Below are 18,618 nucleotides of genomic sequence, written 5' to 3' on the forward strand. Positions count from 1 at the left end.
CAACACAATCAAAATCAAGAGGAAAGTAAATGTCTAGAGAGTTCATATATTTTAAAGAGTCTTTGCAATTGTATTAGTCTTAATAATATTTACCTCAGAAAAAGAACCAAGTGATTTTATAATGGTAAAATATGAATAATCTTCACTCACTTGTCTTGTATAAGCAAATCTTATTAAAACATAGGACTCTTGATTTCCTCATAAAACTGTTTCCTCCATGAAAGAAAATTGCTAATCCAGATATTTACCAGAGTAACCAACATTCTTATTAAATACTCTCCATTGCCAGCTTTTCCATATGCTTTCGTTATCTTATTCGCTACAACTGTCCAGCCATTTTTTGCCCACATCTCCCAGCGATACATTTATAATTTCTATGGCCAGTTTTTGCAATGTTGCTGATTAGTGTTATATTTTACTTTAAAAAAAAATGTAGCTGAATTATTTGGGGGAAATCTTGTAAAGACTGGTTGTTCTCTCTAGGAGCTTTGCGTTTGAATCGGGTAATAAAAGTTCTCCCGCGGCAATGTGATTTCCATTGCAAGCATGGTACACTTCATTACAAACGACTTCTTTATTAGACTGCAATCTTCCCCATGTCATCATCCATGCATTATGTGCCGTTTTCCACCCAGCGCCTACCTCTGAGCAAAACTCAATAAAGGTTTATTAAATGAAGGAAAAAAGAGAAGGAGGGAGACAGAAACGAAGGAGCTGACTTATTATGTAAGTTATTGACTTTTGAAGAGACTTCTTCTGTGGCTTTGCCAATTTGTTTTAGTTTTCCCAAAATAAGTTACTAGACAGCAAATTAACATTCATTAACTGACATACTTTAATGTATATAAGACAATGTCATAAGAAATGTTGCAAATAATATTTTAAAGATTAAAATCACTTCTGTGGAATCTTTGTACGAGTTAATCCCTTCAATCTTTACCAAGTCTAAACCACATTACATAGCAGTCCATGGCTGGTCTCTCGTGAGTTCATGAAGATTTTTTTTCTGTTTCCATATGTCATTACATGACACCTTGCCAACTCTACTAGACATATTGATATACAAGGCATAACAGCTTTTGAAGGTGCCTGCATCCTACCAGCTGCTAATACTACGGTAACCAAGAAAATACCATGAATAGTTTTAGGCTTCTGCTTTGTTGTGCTACATCCTATCTTTTTATCGAAGTACTACAATGAGCTGTATTGCCTTCCTCACATTGGGTCACTTTTAGTAACGTGGACACTAATCAATCACAATACATCATTTTGATAAAAATGATACTTCCTTATGTTTCTACCCATAGCCATCTCTATTTAGAAGAAAAAATAAGAATAGAAGTATAGTTTGGGACAATATAAATACACTCTGAAACAGGTTTCATAAATGTCTTTGTCTCTCTTCTGTTTCCTTTCTTATAAACGTTGTCTTCTGCCCTTGCATTTTATTTGGCATAAAGGCTGTTATTTCAAGGAAACTGGGCAACAATGAGGAAATAATGTAGTACAGTTGTATTTTATTTTAGGATCTTTGTCAGAGTTGGGTTAGGAGCATCTATCAGACAGATTCATAATTTAATACCAGGATGATTTGAGAGGCTGACAGAAGCTTAGTCATTAGTAAATACCACAGGCTTGTCTGCTTATGTTCTTTATTCTGACTCCAGCACCATTACTTAAAATGGGATTACATGAATAAAACCAAGAGCAGCCCCCTAGTTCATCCTTTTTATTGTTATGCCTAATAATAATCCTCATTTTCTTTATATGACAAAAAGCTTTTCTAGGTTGAAGAAAATGCATATGTTTTATAATGTTCATAATGTGTTTTTTTTTAAGCAGGATTTCAGTGAGAAGCTGAACATTTTCAGGTGCTTTTAACAAGAATAAAATGGTAATAAAACAAGATATTTCAAACCTGTTTTTAATACTACTGCAATTGTGAGAAGGTAAGATGCCTCTCCTATGGCAAATCCCCTCCCATTCACTGTTATAAATTTCTAAGCAATATGTCTTTAAAAGGGGAGGAGGAATTCAAATCAATAAGTATTCTCCTAAACTCTACTAGTCTGTTTATTTTGGCTCACTCATGACATTTTAACTTAAGCAATTAATGCTTCAAAATTAGCTAGCTAGCTAGCTATAGGTGATATAGATATAGATGATGATATAGATGAGAGAGAGAGAGAGAGAGAGAGAGAGAGAGAGAGAGAGAGAGAGAGAGAGAGAGAGAATAGATTTTTTTTTGGAGGGGATTTAGTTTCCCCTGAAGTTAAGTTTTCCTAATGTGATGACACTATGAGCAGTATACTTGTGTGTGTGTGTGTGTGTGTGTTCTTTCCTTTATGCAGATGCCTTAGCTTTTACAGTCCTTTTTTATATAGTGGAGAAGTGGAACCCCACAAGCAGAAGACAATCATAACAATTTAGTTATATTTTTAAGTGCACGTCAGAGGATAGTCAAAGAAAATAGATCAGTAGAGCCAAAGGCATATTTAAGCTTGATCACAGTCAGAGGAAGATGACAAAGTAATTCCTAATTTTGTTTCCTGAACATGTCTTTATCCATCACTTTTTGCTAATTAACTAAAATAATTAATTTGGCATATTAGCAGTTCTCTGATAAAATAATTATTTAATGATTTATATCAAAAAGAGCATTATATTTTATACAACTTTAATAAACCAATTACATATTTAATTTCTATTTAGTTTCCTTTTTACAATATTGCAATGATATAGGTCATACTGATTCTCTAAATGGTATAGAACAATAAATGTAAAAGATATAATATTTTTATATTTGTATACATTAAATTTCCATTGCATACGTCCATTTAGAATGTCAAGTGAATGGGTTTTCTGATCACCGTACATGCATGTTAAATTAATCACTCGTTTATGCTTGTGAGGTTGTTTAGTGGAAAGTGGCAGACAGTTGTAAATGGCTTTAAAGGCTTAAAAACTAATCAAAAAGCTTACTTTCTAATTCCCTTGGTAAAAAATATTGAAAATTAATCAGGATTATACTAGGCACCATGCAAATTATATAGATTATTTCATAATTACAATGTGAGGTAGTACCATTATTATCTTCATTATACAGATGGAAAAGTGGTACCTTAAAGAAGCTAAGTAAACAGTACGAGGTCACACAACTCCTCAGAGGTCCTGGAATTTGAACACAAGTAGTCCAAATGGGCCTCCCAAGAATAACATTTCAAAATAATAACTGAATACTACAAACACAGATTTTTAAAGTGATTTTTGATTATTTAAACTGACTTGGTATGTCGCTGTAGTTTTAACTTGCATTTCCTTAAGGACATGATGAAGCATCTTTTCATATGCCTATTAGCCATCTGTATATCTTCTTTGGTGAGGTGTCTGTTAAGGTGTTTGCTCCTTGTTTAATTGTTTTCTTATTGCTGAGTTTAAGAGTTTAGTTTAGATAGTGGTCCTTTATCAGATGGATCTTCTGCAAATCTTTTCTCCCACTCTGTAGCTTGTCTTTCCATTTTCTTGACACTGTCTTTCACAGAGCAGAAGTTTTTAATTTTAATGAAATCTGGCTTAGCGATGCTTTCTTTCAAGGATCACATCTTTGGTGTTGTATCTAAAAAGTCATCACCATATCCAAGGTCATCTAGATTTTCTTCTATGTTATCTTCTAGGAGTCTTATAGCTTTGCATTTTAGATATAGATCTATGATCTATAGTGCATTAATTTTGGTGAAGAATGTTAAGTCCGTGTCTAGATTAACCTTTTTTTGCATGTGAATAGCCAGTTGTTTCAACACCATTTGTTGAGGAGACTGTCTTTGTTCTATTGTATTGTCATTGCTTCTTTGTCAAAATCAGTTGACTGCATTTGTCAAAATCAGTTGACAAAGATGTGAACTAGGGTCCACAAATACGATGCTACTTTTAAACAGACACAGGCTATTTGACTAGAACTGGGATATAATGTTAATAAGAGAAATTTTGGATGATCCAAAGTAATTTATACTTGTGAAAAATTGTATGTATATTTAATTTCTTTAAAAGTATGTTTCTATACTAATTACAACTCTAGAAATGGATTATTGTACCCAATCGCCCAAGACACATTTGGTAGGCTAAACAGAGTCCCAAATATGTCCTCAGTCTAATACCCAGAATCCACAAATATTATCTTATAAAGGAAAAGTACTTTGCAGCTAGGATTAAGTTAATGATTGTGATATGGGAAGATTTTCCTGGATTATCCAGGTAGACTGATGTATTCACAGCAATCCTTGTAAGAGTGACAGTGACATGGAGACAGCCAATCAGGGGAAGAGACTAAAATGATCACAGAGCAAGTTGAACACTGAAGATGGAGAAAGGACACAGTCAAAAAGTATAGGAGGCTACTGGAAGCTGAAAAAGGCAAAGAAATGGACTCTCCCTCAGTCTCCAGAAGAAACCAGCCCTGTCGACACCTTGACTTCAGCCCAGTGAAACTAATTTTGGATGTCTAGCTTCATGCATTTGTCTTCTCATCTTATAGCTAGCCCCAAGAATAATTAGATGAGAAATTAACTTTACTATATAACTTATCCTTTTTTTCTTATCCTACTGCTATTCTTAAAGCCAACAATGTTATTTTTAATGATGAAACTCCTTTATACTATCAAAACCATTGATTTCCTTTAGCAACATAACATCTTGCATACTGTAGATAGCAGATCTCAGTGTGACAAAAGGACATATACATAAGAAAAAAACACTAAGAAAAGTAATTTTTAAATAAAACTTTGAAGAAAATACAAGTGGAAAGGTACATACATTGATCCAGATTATACTTGAGTGTTGAAGAATCTGCAGAAAAATCAAAGGCTGAATAAATCAAATTCTTGTCTCAAATCGATTTAACGAAATATTTTTAAGATACCATTGTTTAATTTCATTTAAACTCCTCACATTTTTCTCACATTATGTAGCAAAAATAAATAAGCAATTACCAACTACTCTACAGACAAAGAATTGAAAGTAAAATAAGCATGACTTCATCAATTTTAATCTGTGTTAAGTGAAATAATAACTGTATACTGTCTATTTGTGTATCTATATTTGTATTTTGAAAAGATTTAAAAGAGCTTCATTATTTGTAATTTCTAAGAGATATTCTTCAAAATTATTGGAGATAACTAAGATGCAGTTCTCTATACTAATAATTTTGAGGTCTGTAGATAGTAAATTGGAAAGGAGATAAGAAAATTCAATTAAAAAATCTTTTTAATATACAGTGTTATGATCTAACAAGTAATTGTCCTAAGCATGTGGCTTAATAGCAAGAGATATTTAAAAAAGAGAAAATTATGGAAAAATATACCACATCTAGTGTTTGAATTTGCAAGAAAATATTTATGTATTTTCCTTCTTAATTTATTGCTTCCACAATTTGTAACATGATATCTTTATTTATCATCTCTCTGTGAAAATATGTATCATTATTTCCTGTTAAGATATTCCAAATTAAAATCCACACTGCCATAAATATGTGTAAACTATCAGATTCTTTAAAACAAGCATACAAAAAACTTGCTTTTTACCTTCAAAAGAAAAAGTGTCTCTTACTATGCTTAAAATTGAATAACGTGCAATGAACGAAAATAGTAGTTTTAAAAAGATTTAGATTTATAATTTGCAAAATGCATTGGGTTAAACAATTGCTATCTATTGGTGCCATGCAATGCCTATGTCATAGATAACTGTAATGGCCAACAACACAATAATTTCAATTCTTTTTTTTTTTAAAAAAGCATATGCTCTTTTAATGTTTAAATTGTCAATATCCTTTTTTTTTTAATTTTTGAAACTATAAGATTTAATTTCTGTGATTTAATTTCTATCTGCTAAGTATTAAGATGACATTAAAAATCCTGTTAAGAATCCTCATAAATGGAGAAGTATTCCTACAAAAGGTGGCAAGGAATTTTCAATTTACACCTGAATCTATCCTCTTATCACAAAGAGCTACAATAAACATGAGAATGATCACTGGAACTAATAAAACTGCAAACAAAGAAACCGAAATTATATAGATTCCTTTAAAGCAAAAAAAAAAAAAAGTAGATCAGCAACCTATGTATTAATTTCAATACTAAGCATAAGTGCTCTAATATTTCACAATATTTGTTTATATATTCTTTTCACAATTATATATGTACCCCATGAAAGCAATGGCTAAATCAGTACAATGTTTTTCAACTAAAAGGAAATTAATGAAATTATTTTAATTTATGAATGTATTAATGAGTAGGTCATCAATTAATGCACTTTTAAAATTATACAATTTCCCACTTTTACTTTATTTGTATTTATCTTTCCTACACATCTGATAATGGTGACTACCGTCTCACTAGATTTTCCTGACTCCATGCTTTGCGAACACCTGAGGTGTTTCAGTCTTTGGCCCTCCATTGACATTTCTTTATAATAAGTCCCTGAGAGAGTCTGTGCACTCCAACTTCACACGTATCAAGAGACAATTCCAAAACATGCCTCTAGCCCAGATAGCTTCCTGTCACAATTTTACATGCAGTTCCATCTGAGACTTAACCAAAAAGTAAACTCATTATTTTCACTCCAAAATATGTCTCTTTCTTTTTTCTTGCCTACCATATTAACATCTTAAATATGCCAAGTACTTTTGTCCTCCACAATTTCTTTTCGATTTATAGTTTCCGCTGCTGTAGCCATGATCGTTGGCAGACAGCAATCTTCTCATGCCTGGACAATCACATTAGAGTGTTTTGAAGTGTTTCTGCTGTTCTTGTTTCTAGTATAGACCATACCAATTGGAATTTCTCAAATATGATTTACATAAATATCACTAAACGTTATATTTTGTAACACATGAAACATATAATTTGGATTTCATACGGTTCAGCTCTTCTGCAGTTCTCTTTTATCACCTGGCACCCCTCATATATTTTTTTCCACATTCGTATCTTGGTTTTGTTAAAATAGACGAGTCATTTCATGAAATCCACTGCATTTGCTATTCTTCAAGAAATCTCGTTCATTCAATTGTGTTATGTGCAAATCTCTCCCAGTTTTTGTACTTCTGCCTACTATTTCATTTACAATCTATGCTGATTATTTTGCCTGTTGGATTCATTCTATGACCAACTCTGCAGTACTCTGTGCCATTAATCTCTACAGTGGCTTCAAATGGACCAATCTGATCTCCAGTAAAAAGAAGCCCCGGCAGGAAATCAGCTAATCATAAATCCTAACATGAAAGAGGTCAGGATTTTCATCCCCCAATGTCCGGCCATGCTGTAGAGTGGACACTGGCTGTGTTCTTTTAGTCACAGGCCTCACTCCAGTCAGAAGGCCCTTCACACACAAATATAGATTCTGCCAGTTTCTAGTAATGCCACCCACTCTGGTAGCATATAGAGTAGGGGAAATTATTCTCACTATTGCTAGTCCCTGGGTCCTTCCTTATTATCTGTTGCCATCTATCTCCTAAGACTCATGATCCAAATTAACTTCTCATTGTACCTGTTTATTCCTTTTTATAATATCCATTTCCTTTTTCCAATCTGTGTTTATATATTTTCTAACAACTTAGAGTTCTGTATGTAAAATTGGCCCCTTATCTCACACCACACATCAAAAAGGAATATCAGGTGAACAACAGAATTAAATGAGGATAATATAGAAGAATATCTCCCTCACCTTTGGGTGGGGGAGAAATCTTAGACGACCCTAACGGCATAAAATGTAAAGAAAAATCATTGTGATAAAAGAATACCTTTTGTATGTTTCGTTTATTTAAAATTGAACAATAGGTAAAATTGCAGAAGAATGATAGGATTTAGGATAGCAGTTATCATTGGAGAAGGAGTGAGAAGCAATTGGGGGGTCTGGCATACTAGCAGTATTCTACCCCAACACCTAATGGCTTTAGAAGTGTTATCTTTGTGATATTCCCAATGGTTTACAAAAATCTATTATAGACTTTTCTATTTTTCTTATACTTCAATTAAAAGAAAATTTAATTGAAGGAGACAATAAAGCTAGGTCTCTGAGAATGTGAAAGGAGATGTAATTAGAGCAAGGATGGAGAAACCAAAAAGGAAAACTGGCTATGAATGCAAGTAGATGCATTTCTGGAGGTAGAAAGAGCAAGAACTTTAAAATGTTTTCATGTTGTAACTTCAATTTTCCTTCAATTAGTAAGTTGCAAGTTTAGATTAAAAAAAAAAAAAGTAAAGAATGAAAACGTTCTGACCATCACGGGGAATAAAAATCAAGCAGATTGTAACACACAACAATAGCAGATGTAATGAAGAATCTGACCCATTAGTGATGTTAGACTATTGACAGCTTTTAAGTCATGCCCCTCCTTCTTTCCCTTCTACCTCGTATCCGCCAAGCTAATAAGGAAGCTTGATCTTATGAGAAAGTTTAGCCATGTAAGTGCCATCCAGAGTACATGCCAAATCATCACCCTGGACCCACCTTTTAACCATAAAAACTTCAAACCAGTTTCCTTTCCCAGGCTTGACGAATTTTTGGACCATCTTTGGAGGTTTTCTCTGATCTCTCCTAGAAAGCATCATCATGTGAGTAATAAACCAATTAAACCCTCTTGGTGCCTGGGGTTGGGGGCTGGGGTGGGGAATTGATCCCACCTTTGTGGGGTGATGATTACAGTGGGATTGATGAGTAGCACTGATGGTTGTGTTGGGGTGCTCATGCTTCATTTCAAGGACAAGCTCAGGAAAGTGCTTTGTGCTAAGGTAAACCAAAAAACAGCAATACCCAACTATCTGTTTGATTTTACAAAGTATGGAATTCAGACAAGCAAGCAAAAATACCACTCTCTTTGTGTTAAGTGCCAGTGTTATTAATTTGTACTTGGTATCGTTATTTGTCTTTCTCCCACTGATTATTCCAACTTAAGCACAAACAGCCTAGTGCATTTTACTGATACTGGCCTTCAGCAGAAAAACCCTGCCAATGCATTCCCATCTGCAGCTACATATGCTTTCAGACTTCTTTCTTTCAGGCGACAGAAGGTTAATACATGCTGCTGGAAAAAAGCCTTAATTTTCTTTCATTTTTACTGAAGACAGGCAGATAAACACCTATAGGTAAATCTCTACCTGCAGGCATAAATATGCTTTAAAAGAAAATCTCTTAAGTTATGCAAGATGCTTTTAAAAGGAATTCTTTAGTGTGTTAGCTAATTACAAACCTGAACTGGAAAAAAAAATGTTCATTTTGAATATTCTGGGAGATTTTCCAATTCCTTTAACTGTATTGCAGTCTGTTTGCTCACATCTTCAGGAGATAAAAGAAATAAATGCGACATATTTTTTTTAAACCTTATTCTAAGATTTTATTAAAACCAGTATCTTTGTTCTTGGTTTTAAATCTCAATTGATGGTTGGTGTTATAAATATGAGCTTTCAGTGTCAATACAATCTGTTCGGAATAATGACTGAATAAAAAGCAACTTCATGGCATTTATTTCAGAAATTTAAAAAAATTATGTTATTGAGGGAGTAAATATTTATACTAAAAATACAATAGCCAATTTTGACTCTTTTATGGAAAATCACAGAAATCACAAGAAAATATTGAGTCTTATCATTAGTCCAAAATAGTATTATCAAGACACTTAATTGTTACTAAAAATTTCAAACTGATAAAAACAGTAAAAAAATTGGAGGCAGAGCAAAACATCAATTTATATTTTAAAATTATAATTGTATTTGGATTCTTCAATTATCTGATGATTTAAATTCATTTCAGAGAAAATTCTTGAGAATTTTACATTATAAGCAATTCATTTCCAATATATATTATGATTTAGCATTAGATGGGAACTCTGATCCATATCCTGTGAATTCTAATCTCGAATTGATTTACAATGGACTAGAATATACAGATATTTTACTTCTTTTTTTTGCTTGAGTATGACTCCCATTTTTGATGACTTAAATTGGCTTAATTTTTCATTTCTATGCAACAATTCTAAAACAAGTTCTCGTATCAAGGGTCAGGACATTCTAAGTGAATTGTATTTTAACTTGGAATGTTGTTGAAATCTTCAAAAATAATGTTTTCAAATGTGTTATGACTCATTAACATTGTGGTGGTGTCAGAGTCAGGAACCTAACTAGCTCAGAAAGAATATCCCGTAACTAGAGTATGCCCTTGGGATAATTATTTCTTCTTACTATTGAAGAAAACCATTAACGTATTTTGAGTTTTCATTCATCTATAATACCCCAGTGACGTTACGAGCATTTTAACTGTGGTGGGCGGCACACAAAGTGTGATATGTCTTAGTCCTCCTCACGGTCAAAAACTTCTCATTGTATTCTCACCTTGCAGGAGGGGGTAGGGATCTCTAGTTCAGTCACCTCTTCCAAGCTCCTTGTTTGTTGGTTTGGTTTTTTCATGTATTAAATCTGGTAAAGTCTCAACTGAAGAACAACAACAAAAAAAAACACTTTGGGGACACGGTGAAGAGTTGGCCAGGAACCTAGAAATACTTCAAGCGAGATGATAGCAAAGAAACAAAACTGTTTAATAGCAGATTCTAGATTCTTTAGAAACAGAGTGGAGGTACTTCTCTGGTCTCAATAAGCAAGAAGTAGTTATTATTCATGGAGACAGCAATGCATCAAAAATGAGGCTTTGGAATGAATTACTATCATTGGAAGGGTCCGGTGCATTTGCAGAAAGATTGTGCTATGGACAAATACTTAAGATCAGAATTTAATTGTTTTCACACTAGGGTACGCTGCCAGGTCATGAGCTATTTCATTCACTTATAATGTGAGCATATAGCACAGGGCATGTGAACAGGGAGCATCTGATTATTTTATTCAACAAAAAAATTCTCAAGAACCTGTTTTCTGACAGGTATTGTTCAAAGGTAGGGAAAGAGAGAAAGAAACTGGCAGATTAGTATCCTGCTGTGTATAGTTCACATTTCTAGTGGAAGATATAGAAAATAAACACATACCCATGTCTAAGTAACGCTTTCAGGTTAATGATAAATGGTGTGCACAAAATGAAAGCAGGATGTAGGAATGAAAAGTGAGAAGAAGGATAAAATTAGGAAGCTGACGGTGGGGGGATGTCACCTTTGCAAGACGATGACGTAGTAGAGGAGACAAGAATAATAGAAACCAGCCAAATAGAAATTTGAGAAAGATATTTCTGATAGGAAAACAATAATGATCATAAAGACCTGTAGACAGAAATGACTGTAGTGGGTTCAAGGACAGCAAACTCAGAGAGAGTGACTCAGAATAAATAGGAAAACAAAAGGTAGAAGATAGGGTCTGATTTAGGCAGGGGTCATATTAAGTAGAGCCTCGGAAACTCGAGAGTTTGGGTTTTACTCTGTGATAGAAAGCCACTGTAGGGTTTTGAGTAAGAGGGGGATATGATTTGATCTATATTTCCAGAAGATTCCTTTGGATTGTCTGTAGAATATAGCTAATAAATCAGGTGAAATCAGTGACCAGTTTGCTAATTAAGTTATTAAAGTTATTTGGAAAAGAGATGATGATGGTTTGGACTAGTAGCAGTAGAAGTAATCAGAAGTATTTGAAAGCTTATGGTAAAGCTTACAAACAGTAAGCAGCCGGCTTGCAGATGGCTGAGCAACCTGACAGTTGGCTAATAGACTGAATGTATGATTTCGGGGAATGAGAGGAAGCAAGAATAAACCCTGGGGTTTTGCTATCACTCGCTGATGCAGAGAATTTTGGAGGAGCAAGTTTTAAACCAGAAAATTAATTTCAAATATGTTAAGTTTTATACACAAAATTCATGTTTAAACAAAGATATTGAGAAGTGGAAATATCAGGAGATGAACTCAGGAGATGTATTTGAGGGTTGTCAACGTATAAAATGGATTAAAATCCATGGGGACATGTGTAGTGAACGGAAAGGAGAGAAGAAAAGATCTCAGAAGTGAGGACTTAGATTGAGAACTGGAGAAGGAGTCAGTAAATTAGACCGAAGGAAAAAAAAAACAAAAATCAAACCTAGGAGAAGTTTTTGTTTGGAAATCCACAAAAGTTTTCCTGAAAGGAATGGTGTATTGTAGAAAATGGTTCTTAGCGTAAAGTATGACACTGGTTAAAATCCATCATGGGGGTTGACCAGTGAAGGTTTTGGAAACACTAGAATTGTCAATTTCTTGATAGTTAAACTGATCGGTCAAAATTAGTATTTGACTGTGTTAAAAAAGAACAGGCAAATATGAATATGGGAACAACCAGTGATGTGAAGGCATGGGGAATCAAAGAGATTTCTGTTTGTTTGTTTTTAAATTGGAAATATTTCTGCAGATGTGTTTGTGACATGTGGAAGAGCAGAATATTTGAGTGAAGATAGATTGATAGATTCATTACTGGAAAGATGGTCAGGTCTATTATAATTTCTTCTATTTTCTTGGTAAAACAAGAATCAAATTCACCATTGAGAAGAGAGCTGTGAGACAAAAGAAAAAGGTATAAAATATTCTTTTGAAGAATGATGATCAATGTGACCATGAAAATGTGAGTTTCTGTAGAAACTAATGTGTGTAACTAGGGAGTAAAATATGCAAAGGAATGATATTGAAAATTGTATTGGACTAGATGGGGCCTCCAAACAAACATGATAAAGATAAAAAAGAAAACAAAATAAAACAAAAACCTATTAAAAAAAAAAAACTGTTGTTTAAAAAATAAATCTGGAGTGTGAAGTAAATAGTCTAGTGCAGCTTTCCCCCAAACGAATGCTCAAAAAATATTTCTGTTCAATGCAATGAAAATAGGTGTTCCATAAGAAGAAAGATCAACGGTCACATAAGTTTGAGGTCCACTGACTTAACTAAAACAGAGTTTGGTTGATGGTTTATTTTGTTTTATTTTATATTTTTTAAAATGCAGGACTTGTCAGAGCCTTTAACAAGTCACTGGGCATTCTGAATCTCCAAGAGGTGATTTTGTTGAATGTTGTTTGAGATTTTTTTTTTTTTTTTGGTGGAAGTGGTGATCTCCAAGAATCTGATTATTTTCTTTTCCCCAATGCACAGTCACCCTGGTGAATGTCTACAGGTCTTTTTGGAGAAGGCTAAGAAAAATAAAAGTATGAATTCTAGTGTAATTTAGAGAATTCAGTTAGGGAGGGTATCTAACCTAGTACTTCTGAACTTTGAATATTTTAACCACACTTCCTTTTCATTTTACTTCTACTCCATGACTGCTTTGCATAATGCCTTCCACCATCCTCTGTTTTGCCTTAGATTAATGAAGTGAGTGTTGTGAGATTTATTTTGTGTGATACACACAGCTAACATATCACTTATCCTGTGGTAATCAAGCACGAACCACCTGTTGTTTTATTGATTGTAATATTATACTTAACTATGGAAGGAGTAGAAACAGCTTGTCTATTTGAATATGATCTTGGATTTCAAAGAATGCTTTCCTCTGAAGAATGTTACATTTTAAGTAAACACAAATAAAACAAAAGCAAAACGGCCAAATTTTCAAGTCGCTTCAAGTTGTTGCTGAAGATGAGGAACTTGAGTAAAATCCACTGCATTGCTCACAGTAGCTGAAGAGAGAATGTCTGAGATCGAGAACCCTATTTTCAGAATTTAGAGGCAGGCAGAGACAAACAAAAAAATAATAATTCTAATCTCATCATTTCTAGAGAGAGCAAAAGAAAAACACCCCTGTGCTGTCATAGTATTTTTTCTCCTATATTAGTCTGTGCTGCTGAGGTTGCTGCAAGTTCCATATGTTAATAACTGAAATACCAATTCAGTGTACCTGGGTCTACAGCCTAAGGCCATCACTGGACGTGACTCTGAGAATGAGGGCAGCCTCACTTTGTTGAGTGATTCCCATCTCCCATCTCTACTAACTGGCCTGTGAAATCCGGAAGCATCATCTAGGTTTCAATTCAAAGCATAGCACAAGGCTATTGTGATGTCTGGGGCCCCTGGGCTCTCTGCTCGCTGCCCACACAGTGGCCGTCATCGCATTCTGAGCATAGAGAGTTTGGTTTTATCTAAGTGCTCCAAATCCACTGTCTCAAAAAGGGATGCCGTGGGACAGAAGTGTCTTTTATTGAAATGAGCTGGAAGCATTTACATCCATGAGAAAAGCTGTGCTTTCCTAAGGATACTCGAAAATGACTAATTGTGTCTGGTGCCAGGTGCACAAAGCAAATCACTTGGTTTTGCTTTCACAGTTTTTAAGGAAAAAAAGGTACATAGACTACAAAGAATCAGCATGTTGCTTTTCAAGATGTATTTATTGTTTCTGGTGATGATACCTGCTTTTTTTCTATTTATTATTCCAGTTCAATATCCTTATCTTCTTTTCTTTTTCTCTTTTATTTCCAAATTGAATTGTGATCAGAAGAGCGAATAAAATTGCATTTTACAAAATTCTTTGTTGATTCATATATAAATTTCAGAAAATGCAGAGACTGACTGTCAGGAGATTAGCATTTCTTTCTTGAGATGTTCTTGGTTTGATATCCCTCAGACTTGAGTGAGATTAATGGGCATCAATAGATCAGAGCTCATGAGCATGCATATTTTAGCCCATCAATTCTTTTGTTAATTTAAGTGTCATATTTTCAATGCTGTTTGCATTATTCTTCTTTTCAGTTCCAATTTTTATTCTCCTGCTATATATTTTTTTTCTCAGAAATGGAATCATATCGTTGTCGTTCTTAGTATTGTGTGTGCCACATTTGAGTGGTTATTTTTTTATAATGCTTAAAGATTAAGACTGATTGTCACTTAACTTGCATGAACCTTTTTCAAATATTCTCCAGTTGCCATAATTTGGTTCAATGAGATATCATTCTAGAAATGTCTTTTTAAGGCAAATTAACTATGTCAGATTTATTTCATTTTGTTTTGATCTATAAATTAGCATTGTTGTTTTTTTTTTCCTGGTAAAAAATAATTATAAAATGAGCTTAAATGAGCAGACTCACAGAATATCTACCTTTATAACTCAGTTTAATATTTAGTAGATGAAATATTCTTTTGGTTAATTTTATGATATCTCAGTATTATTAGTTTAGTCCTGATGTGCCACCAGATATTTAAGAAACTTTTTCAGTGGGGGTTCAACCAGAGAAACAGAACTAATAATAGATATATACTAAGGGGTTTTATTGTAAGGAATTAGCTTACATGATTGAGAGGGCTGCCTAAGCCAGTACAATGTCTGTAGGGCAGGCTCTCAACAGGGGGAGAGTGGAACTCTCAGGCGTGAGTTGAAGATGCAGCACAAAGAACTTCTGCTTCCAGGAAACCTTGGATCTGCTTTAAGGACTTTCAACTGATAGAATCAGGCCCAGCCAGATTATTTGGGGGGTTCTCCTTTGCTTAAAGTCAACTGATCATGAACATTAATCACATCTGCAAATATCTTCACATCATCTAGATCAGGGTTTGATTAACTAACTGGGTACTGCAGCCGAGCCAAACTGATGCGTATGACTGACCAGTAAAGTCCAACACATGTCAACATGGCACCCATATACATCTCCTTAAACTATGTTTCCTCTCCAAATAAAAACAATAACAAAGTCATACTTTCCATCTAACATATGACTATCCTGTTCACAACCAAAAATGCACTATTTTCCTGAAGGGGGATGCATGTTTGTTGTATAATGTTTACTTTCCTATCTGATATCCTGTTACTTAAATACTGTGATGTGAAGTTAACTATTATTAATATATCTTATGTTTGATGATAAAGGAATAAATGGGAAAGATGTGTGAATGGGGAAAAAATTGAAAAAATATCTATTATCTATCTATCTATCTATCTATCATCTATCTATCTAATCTACAAACATATCCATAACAAAATAAGCAATGAAGGCTCAGAAACATTAGAGTCTTCATTTCTGCAACTAGTCATGAGGTCAGAGCTAATATTTACAACTATATTTTTACTATCATTCCAGCACCTCAGCTGGTCATGGTTTTTGCCTGATGAGGTGACCTAAATCTTAGTTTCTGAAGGGTTCAGGACATTAGCCATCCCGAGTTGGGTTCTTTTCCATTATTTTGACCACAAGATATGGCAATACTGGGAAATGAGTTCCGGAATCTCCTGTGTTCCAGCCATATTCTCCTCACCTCCATTGTGGAGAGGGAACCATGCGAACCAATCTTCCCTTGGCGGTGAGCATTGGTCGCCCCAATCAATATAGGAACTTCCCTATTTGCCTGTTGATTCAGATATGAAGAGACCAAAATAGCCAGTGACAAACTCAACTTTTAGTTCAATAGGATCATTGTCATGCCCCCTGGTAGAAGCATTCCTCCCTTTGGACTTAGACATCCAAACCAGGAGAGCATAAAATCACAGGGACAGAATGTAAAAAAACAAAAACAAAAAATTGCTAGTCACAGCAGTGAGTGGTGCCACTCCATTTCCATCCCTTGATTCCTAGATCATAAATACTGATTGTGGGAAAAACAGTGCTCTCTAATGGTCACTAATGTAGACCACATGAGTCTCATGGAGGAGACTGCCCCAGCTCCACAAGGTATGCCACCTAGCTGACATTGTAACTGAGTCTTCAAAAGACCACAGAACGGTTCTGTCTAATCAGCTGATATCGGATGGTGGAAAGCATAGTATAACAGGTAAATTCAATGAGCATGGTGCCATTACTAAACTTCCTTTGCTGTTTAAGGAATGATTATTGCTTTCTTGATTGGAAACAATGCTACCTGAAATGCAAAGATGATGGACAGTCATTTTTGTGTATCTGCAATGGTGATCTTGACAGAAGCATGTGTGTGAGACAGAGAAATCCATATCCAGAATAAGTGCTCCATGGACACGGTGCTGCCTCTGCCGTGACAGACTTGGTTCAATGTAATCAGTCTGTCAAAAGGTTGCTGAGGATCACTCTGGGGAGTGGTGCCATATTAAGGACACACTGTTGGTCTCTGCCGCTGGCAGGTTGGGCATTCGGCAGCGCCTGTAGCCAGAACTACTTGGTGAGTTTGTGTCCATGTTGCTGAGCCCAGTAATCACCTTCCACTTTGTTCGTGAACCCGGTGAGCAATGGCAGGAGTGGGTGAGAAAACAGGCTGACTCGAATCCACTAGTACAGAATCCTAGCCACTAGATCATGCTCTGCTAAGGCCACCTTTTGATTTCCATGGGACACAAATGTGTTCACAGCCTTTGCCCATTCATGAGTCCATCTACATATCTCTTCCCAAGACCTCCCTGTCACCAATTTTCCTATGATGTTCCTTCAAAGTCCTATTGGCCTCAGCCTACGAATCGATACATACTCATACCTCTGGCTATTGTTCCTTCCAAGGAAATGGCACAGCCGAGTGCTTCACTTGAAGTTCTGCCAACTGAAAGGATTTCCCTTCACCACTGTCCTTCGCAGCTGTCTTGAGGAGGACCTGGAGTGCCACGGTTGCCCTATCAGATGGTGCCTGTACATTATAAAGGACCCTCTACAAACGAGGCCTGAGTTTTCTCTTGCCCAGTCAACTGATCATAGAAAACTACCTAGGAAGCCACAGGAGCACACTGAGAAAGAGAAGGAAATGAAGCAGGAGTGGGGTTATGTGCACTTGAGCCACTTCCTCATGCGCTTCCTTGTGTCTTCAGGGATTGCTCTATCTAGTCCAGTAACATAACCACTTCTATTTGAAAATAGAGTGCTGCTGAGCATGTCCAGCTTTATGGCTTGGTGAGTCAGAAAATATCCAGTTCCCGATGGGCAGCTCAGCTTGCACTGCAACCTGGTGGCTGGAGGTTAAGCTTTAGGTCTACTAAGACCCGATAGCAAGTCATGAGCTGTTTCTCAAAAGGAGAGGAATTATCCATGGAGCATGGCAATGCTTTGCTCCCAAATCCTAAAGATCTTCTTTGTGATTCGTCTGTAAGTACCCATCAAAGGCTAGAGACAGCATTTTTATCTACCACTGACACTGAAACCACCAGTGCATCTGCTCAATCATAGAGCCGGTGTGGCAGATTAGCCTGCGTGGAAGTTTGCAACTGTCATGGAGACTTTTCTTCTGGACTCTAAAGTAGTAGCTCTTCAGGCCACTTGGTGTTGGGCCAGAGAGCATACTTAAATGAGAAAAATATGTTGCCTCCAAAATGCAAAATAAGTACTGTGTCTCTTTTTCGGTTGGGCCAGGGGAAGCAGCTGATCCCTTACCTTAGAAAGAATATTACAACATGTTCCATACTACTGAATCCCTAGAAATTTCACTAAGATGAAAGGTCCTTGGGTTTATTTTCCACCTGTTACATGCAAATAATTCATTAGAGGGAACTGGCTTATATGACTGCAGAAACAAGCCCAGAATCCACAGGCAGGCCGTCAGGAAAGGAAAGATAAAACTTTCAACATGAGATGAAGCTACTATTCAGTTCACATGGTCTTTCAACTGGTTATATAAGTACCACTCAGGTTACCTGGGACACTTTCCTTTACTTAAAATCAGCTGATTATGAACTTCAATGACATTTACAAAACATCAACACAACACGTAGATTTAGTGTTTCATTGAAAAACAGGGGACTTTAGATG

At 35.4% G+C, this 18,618-nt stretch overlaps 1 long non-coding RNA gene across 2 annotated transcripts in view; it reads right to left on the reverse strand.

Moving 5' to 3' along the window:
- Positions 1–6,010: 6,010 nt before the first annotated feature.
- Positions 6,011–18,618, reverse strand: part of LOC120616266 (uncharacterized) — a 60,488-nt gene continuing 47,880 nt past the window's right edge. The window contains exons 2-3 of one of the 2 annotated variants that reach the window (XR_005656561.1): positions 10,377–10,475; positions 6,011–9,070 (exon numbers count right to left, since the gene is read on the reverse strand). This is a non-coding gene — a long non-coding RNA (uncharacterized LOC120616266). Of the gene's footprint in view, positions 9,074–10,376; positions 10,476–18,618 lie in introns of both variants that reach the window. The other variant, XR_005656560.1, reaches the window with a different exon arrangement.

This window comes from Pteropus medius, unplaced genomic scaffold (assembly GCF_902729225.1).
Source record: "Pteropus medius unplaced genomic scaffold, Ma_sr-lr_union100, whole genome shotgun sequence".
Taxonomy (NCBI): domain Eukaryota; kingdom Metazoa; phylum Chordata; class Mammalia; order Chiroptera; family Pteropodidae; genus Pteropus; species Pteropus medius.